Here is a 7,633-nt window from a genome sequence, read left to right on the forward strand (position 1 = left end):
TCGATATACACCATTTTTATAATCCACCAACATTGATATTCATCTTTCAACCGAGTTTCATTTGTATTTCCAATTCATTTCATTGACATGGTTCGTCTATTCAAGTAATTCAAATGAGACTACAACTCATATGAAAACAACACTTCAATTCATCAACGATTCAAAATGAGACTACAACTCATAGTAGCAATACTTCAATCATCTACGTTATTCAAACGCATATAAGATTTCGGGACTTTCACCCTGGACACTCCGGCCAACTTAATTATCACTGGAGTCCATTCCATATCTCCTCCCAAACCGTGGAGTACATCCCCTGTCTCATCCCACACACTGGAGTACATCTCCTATCTCCTCCCATACAAAGATACATATGCAATGTATTTAAATACTCATCATATACAATGATCAATTTAAAGCACATATTCAATGTGTGATTCCAACTGTCATATTCAATGACATATTCCAATTGATTAGTTTTAATTTTCCCTAATCATCATGCATTGTCTACAACAATCAAGACTATCCTCTACCGATAGCCCAAAACAGTTATTTCTAAACAGGTAATTAAATTTATCAAACAGACAAATTAATACATTTTCCATAGGTAAGCGGTTCTCAATCCAACTGTACCATTCAATTTTATTTTCCCCCTAATTTCATCATTCCCAACATAATTATGTATTCGCATAATTAATTTCATATCTCCACAATTTACCACAGTAATTATACAAATTAATTATTCAAACTTAATTAGGGCATTATCCCAATTTTCTCAAATATCAACCCTAAGGCTCAATTTCATAAATTCCACACCAATAACCCCATTTTCCAAGACCTCATACACACATGGAACTCCATATTAACAAACCCCTCTTTTATAATTTCAATTTCAAAACCCTTAACTTCCCAAAATTTCCATAACTCACCATTTATACAAAATGACTAAAATTTATGTTAAATCTCATAAGGAGAAGGTGAAGAAACTTGAAAGTGCTTCAAACCCACAACTTTTTGGATCAAAATGGAGCCCACGCGAAGCTTTACCTTTCTTACAAAGAGACTAGGGTAGAGAGGCCCAAGAACAAGGTGTATTTGTAGAGAGAATGTGTTTTTAGAGAGAGAAGCAGCCAGATCTAGGGCTTGGATGAAAAAGATAATGAAAAAGTGATGTATAATCCACTGCTGTCAACTGATATACTCGAGGCTCGCTCGAGCGAAGAAGTGGCCGTTCGAGCGACTAGACACAAAAGAACCTCACTCGAGCACAAGAAGCGTCGCTTGAGCGAAAAATGCGAAGCTTCAGGTCTACAACCCAGAAGCACGCTTGAGCGCAAGATTCCTCACTCGAGCGAAGAAACACAAAACATAGAGCTCACTCGCTCGAGCGGCAAAGTCCTCACTCGAGCGAAGAATACCAACCTTCAGGTCTAAACTATACGTAGACGCACGCTCGAGCGCAAGACTTCTCGCTCGAGCCAAGAGACACATCAAAGAAAGCTCACTCGAGCGCAAGAACTTTTTCTCGAGCGAAGAAGCACAAACCAAAGGCTCACTTGAGCGCAAGAAGTCTCGCTCGAGCGAAGATGCCAAATTCTGGACAACAACTACTTGTTTCGACTCATAACCAACCTGTCCTAAATCCAACCAACACATCCCAAAACTCAAATGCAAAGAATTTAAACGAGGGAAACAAGATATAGACAACAACAATCATGACGGAACCCAAGTTCAGAACAAAATACATGACGGGGAAAACCGGGATCGCTATACTAGCTCAGTGAAGTTGCTTATGATTTTTGGAGCTGATTTTTTGTTCTCTGTTATTGATCAATTTTAGAGAGAGGCCAGCTTGATAGAATTGATTTTGATTTTTGGAGTTTATTTTTCATTCTCTGTTTTTTGATCAATTTCAAAGAAAGTTGACAGTGGATTTGATTTTGACGTTTAGAGTTCATTTTTCATGCTCTGTTTTTCATCCACATGCTTATCAATGATAAGTTTTGTTCTCTATTTTTGCAAACTAGAGAAATTTCTTTAAACCAGAGATAAGTGTAAATTTCTTATCATTTTTTGTTCTCTAAGTTTTTTTATCTGTTTTTTCTTCACTTTTGTTGGTATATTCCAAAGAAAACTGTAAGTTTGTTATTATAATCCAACAAAAATCACAGAGAAAATTATAAGTTCATATGGACATATTATTATAAGTTTCTAATGCAGATAGAATCTCAGAGAAAATTGTAAGTTTGTAGTTCAGTGAAAATCATAGAGAAAATTTTAAGTTTGTAGACAAGTGAAAATCACAGAGAAAATTGTAATTTGTTATTATAAGTTTGTTATTTTTTATATTTTATTTTTCTCAATTGAATGTTTTGTGAGCATAACAGATCTTTTCTATGAGTTTCTCTACGTTTGTGTGGAATAGTTAGCATTTTTATCAATTTGATGTTAATGTGTTTCTGTTTTTGTGATCTTGAAAGTGAATATAAGTTCTTAAATTTCTCTGGACTTTTATTTGTAATTCAGAGAAAATTATAAGTTTGTTATTCACTTTCAGTTTGTAGTTTAGAGAAAATTATAAGTTTGTAGTTCAAAGTGAATATAAGTTTTTGTTTCTCTGAGCAAAAGTTATTTTTTATGTTTTTTCTTTCAGTTTAGATGGATAGTGCAGTGTTTTTTGTTATCTTGAAGGTGTATATAAGTTTGTAAATTTCTCTGGATTTTGATATGAGTGCAATATTGCACAATCACACAAAGAAAATTGTAAGCTTGTAGTTCAGTGAAAATCACAGAGAAGCTTATAATTTCATAACATATCTCCTATGTGGTTTTTGTCTATGATTGTGTTCAATAGTTACCAGTAAATTTCTCTGTGATTCTCTCTGAATTCATTAAGTTTTTTGCGATTTTATTTTTGTTTTTGTTATCTTGAAGGTGAATATAATTTTGTAAATGTCTCTAGACTTTTATTTGAGTTCAGAGAAAATTATAATTATTAGAAATTTCTTTGGACTTTTATGCTGTTCTTGTGAAGTCTTTTTATATTGAACAAATTTTTCTTGTTTTTTCTTTCAATTTCGATGGAGAATGCAGTGTTGTTGCTGTGTAAATATGGGAATGATACTATTGTCGTTAATGTTTCATGTGAATTGAATTTTGAGGAATTGGTTGGATTTTGTGTAAAACATGGGACAATTTGAAACCTAAGACAATGTGTATTTCATATTTTATTGTGGGCCATCCGAATTGTATGGTTCAAAATAATATTAATTTTCTGAATATGTTCAGGGGTTGTTTGTGCACATGGTATTGATGTAGTTAATGTTTTAGTTATTAGGTGTAGTATTTCTGATCAAGAAAATGAAGTGGGGTCTAATTGGGTAGATGTTGTGCATGGTGAATATGATAGGCTGGTGGATATTGAAAGGAATTCACTCTCTAAGTTTTGTTCTCACCAAGAAAAGGTGTTATTGTCAGCTGGTTGGTGAAATAATATTACGAGTGTTGGACAAAAGTTTGAGGGTGGTGTGGTTGAGTTCCGTACTATTTTATGCAAGTATGTTATTGAGGTTGGTTTTTAGTTTACGTATGTTAAAAATGACAAGCTGAGGGTTATGGTAGAATGTGCATATAAGGAATCAAGGGGATGTATATGGCATGTACATGCTTCAGTTGAAAAAACAAATGGATTCTTTTACATAAGAACTTTAAACAATGAAAATATGTGTGGTGTGGTGGTTCGTACTACTAAACATGCTAGGATGACTTCCATCTTAGTTTCTAGGTTGATACTTGAAAACATAAGTGCAAAACCTTTAACTCGTCCAGTGGATGTTGTCAAAAAAATGAAAGACAAGTATGGGGTCTCAATCAGTTATAACTGTGGTTGGCTGGGGTTTGAAAAAGCAAAATGTAGTACATATGGGGATTTTTGTTTGTTATTCAATCAATTACGTTGGTATTTTGATGAGGCATTGAAGAACAATCCAGGTAGTCATTTTGAGTTAGATTTTAAAGATAATAAGTATTTCAAAAGAGTGTTTGTGACTTTTCATGCATGCATTGCTGGTTTCAAATATTGTCGGTCATTGCTATTTCTTAATGGAACATTTTTGAAAGGACGATACAAAGGAGTTGCGCTTGCTGCGATGGGGAAAGATGGGAATAAAGATAATTGTAAATATATCTAATTTTATCTAAGTATACGAATTTTCTATACATGTGGGAGTTGAGTGAATGTGATTTTTCTCTGACACTTTGAATTTTCTCTAGTTTTGGCCACTGTGTGAATTTTCTCTGGTTGTGGCCACTGTGTGAATTTTCTTTGAATTTTGATTAGTGTGTGAATTTTCTCTGGATGTTGTCATTGTGTGAATTTTATCTGTAGTTGGTCACTACGTGAATTTTCTCTGGATATTGTCATTGTGTGAATTTTCTTTGTAGTTGGTCACTAAGTGAATTTTCTCTAGATGTTGCCAATGTGTGAATTTTCTCTGGAGTTGGTCACAAAGTGAATTTTCTTTGGAGGTTGCCATTGTGTGAATTTTCTCTGGACTTGGCCACTGTGTGAAGTTTCTTTGGATGTTGGTAGTGTCAAATTTCTCTGGTTGTTTATTGTTCTAATTTTCTCTGCATGTGTATATCTAATATGCTTGTTCCTATAGCTTTTGTAGGTTTTTTTCCTATAACTTTTGCCCTTGTTGATGTTGAGAATAAAGACAATTGGTGTTGGTTCCTTGAACATTTATGTGAAGTATTGGGATTGAAGAGGGTGATAAGTTTCACATCAGATTGACATTGTGGTATTGTGGAAGGAATTGCTAGGTTTTTCCCTAATTGCTTTCATGGATTTTGTCTTGAACATCTAAAGAGAAATTTGAGGGATAGGTTGTCATGTGGAAACACAAATTTGGTTAGGGAGACGATTGTGTCCAAGTTTTCAGAATGTGTATATGCGCCAACAAAGGCATCATTCAATTTCAAGTTAAATGAATTAAAAAGTGAGGGAGGAGACATTGTGAGTGTTTTCTTGTGAAGTTTACCATATGAAAATTGGAGTGGTGCATATTTTGAGGGGAAACGTTATGGTGAGAGGTATTCAAATGTTGCTGAGTCATTCAATTCATGGATACGAGAAGCTCAGCACCTGCCAATAACAAATTTGGTGGACATGATACGGTTGCAAATCATGAATATGAGGTCTGATAAGAGGCTGCTCTCTAGTAAATGGAATACAGTTCTCTGTCTTCATATGGATAGTGTATTGGAGAAGGCTTTCATGGATGGAAGGACATGGAATGTGAGTTTATCATATGATAATGTCTTTGAAGTGCATTGTTTTCCTTTGGTTATGGTTGATCTTGGGTTGAGAATTTGTTCATGTTGAAAATAAGAAATAAATGGGTATCCATGTCAACATGCTGTTCCTATAATTTTTAGGAGTGGAAAGAATTTAAATTAATTTGTTGAACCATTTTTTCATGCTGATATGTATCGTCAAGCATACTCATTTTCGATTGACCCAATTCCAACTGTTGAAAAACCTGTATGTAGCATTAATGATGCTATGATTTTACCTCCATTGAATAAGAGACCAGCTGGGAGACCAAATAAGAATAGAATTGCTTCTACTGGAGAGTTTAAAAGGGTGATTGAGTATAGTTGATGTGAGAGTATTGGTCGCCATAATAAGAGGACATGCAAGGAACCTTTGTTAAATAGTTGAGGATAATACATTTTATTGATTGAATAATACATTTGATGCTTTGTGTATTTTGTTTTGTGAAATGTATTTTTTGGACATTGTGTACATAATAATACCAATCAAATTCATCCAGAGAAATTTTCCAATAGGAGTGAAAATTACTTTTTGTATCGTGTTTTAAGAAACATACTTTGGGAGTGCCTTTATAATACCAGTCAAATTCATCTAGAGAAATTTGCCAAAAGTAGAGAAATTTACTATGGGCTTTGTTTTTGTGGAAATGTGCATTGTGTTTTGTGAGGTCAAATTCATCTCAAGAAATTTGCCAACAGCAGAGAAAATTGCAGTGTGCATTGTGTTTGTTGATACATACTATAGGTAGTGTATTTATAATACCAGTCAAATTCACCCAGAGAAATTTGCCACTAGTAGAGAAAATTCTCTGTGCATTGTGTTTTGTTAGGTCAAATTCATCTAGATAAATTTGCCAATAGTAGAGAAAATTACTGTGTGCATTTTGTTTTTTGAATTTGATGATTCTTTTGTACCAACACAGTGCATTACAAATTACATGATCATATAGGTACCCTCTTGGCACAATACGAGTTAAATTTCTCTGCGAATTTCTGGTAACTTCATACCAGTCAAATTCATCCAGAGAAATTTGCCAATAGATGAGAAATTTATTATGGGCATTGTGTTTGTTGAAATGTACATTATGTTTTATGAGGTCAAATTCATCCAGAGAAATTTGCCAATAGCATTGAAAATTACAGTGTGCATCGTGTTTGTTGAAACATACTATAGGTAGTGTATTTATAATACTAGTCAAATTCATCTAGGGAAATTTGCCACTAGCAGAGAAAATTCTCTGTTCATTGTGTTTTGAAGCTTCAAATTCGTCTAGAGAAATTTGCCAATAATAGAGAAAATTATTGTGCACTTTGTGTTTTTTGAATTTGATGATTGTTTTGTACCAACACATAGCATTATAGATTACATTTTGGCACGATATGAGTTAAATTTCTCTGTGAATTTTTGGTAACAACATACCAAAGAAATTTCTGCAAACAATTTTCTTTGTGTGGATTGTGTTGACAATCACAACTTAGCATGCATTATAAAAAAAACTATATTTAACTATTGATAGATATGAAATTTACATTAGTCAAAAAAAGATATATACGTATATGTCAAACATCATCATTCCTTCAATGTATGAAAAAACAAATTGAAGGGTTATTCCTAATTACATTGTGTGCATTGTGTTCCTTGCACTAGTATGCTTTCACTATGATACTTTTGGTTCTTCTTCTGGTGGTATTTGAATTGGTTCTATCCGTGACCGGCCAATTTCGGTCACAAATCTCTCTATGATTTCTGTACTCATCAACCTTATGTCTTGTGTCGACAATTTCGAACTGATAGGTTCATGGTTGCTATATTGTCTCATTATGTAGCATACAAAGAGGCCACAATCCACACTGCATACAAATTATAGGTATAGTTAGTTTTAAGAAATATTCAAATTAGATTATCTTATTTATAGATGTTGTAAGAAACTTACGAATCACTTTGTGGAGCATTGTTGACATATTCAAAGTCATAATTTGTGTTTTATGAGTCTATTAATTTGAAAGATGGTTGTGATTGTGCCTCTCTTTCAAGGCAATCTTTCAAAACATTCTCCACATAATCTTTCTACAAAAAAATAATTTTTAAATAACAGAGAAATTTACACACAAATCAATGGGATTCTATGGAAATTATTATCACATAAACATTATCATAGATCAAAGAAATTTACACTCGTTACCAATTGTTTTGCATCTTTGATATATTTGTCTTGTGCATCATCCCTCCTTGGCCTTAGTGAGTTGTAGAACCTCTATAAATTGTCTTGTTTGTCCAAGACTAGCAAGATCTAGT

Source organism: Camellia sinensis, chromosome 6 (assembly GCF_055761805.1).
Source record: "Camellia sinensis isolate YWXY chromosome 6, ASM5576180v1, whole genome shotgun sequence".
Lineage (NCBI taxonomy): Eukaryota > Viridiplantae > Streptophyta > Magnoliopsida > Ericales > Theaceae > Camellia > Camellia sinensis.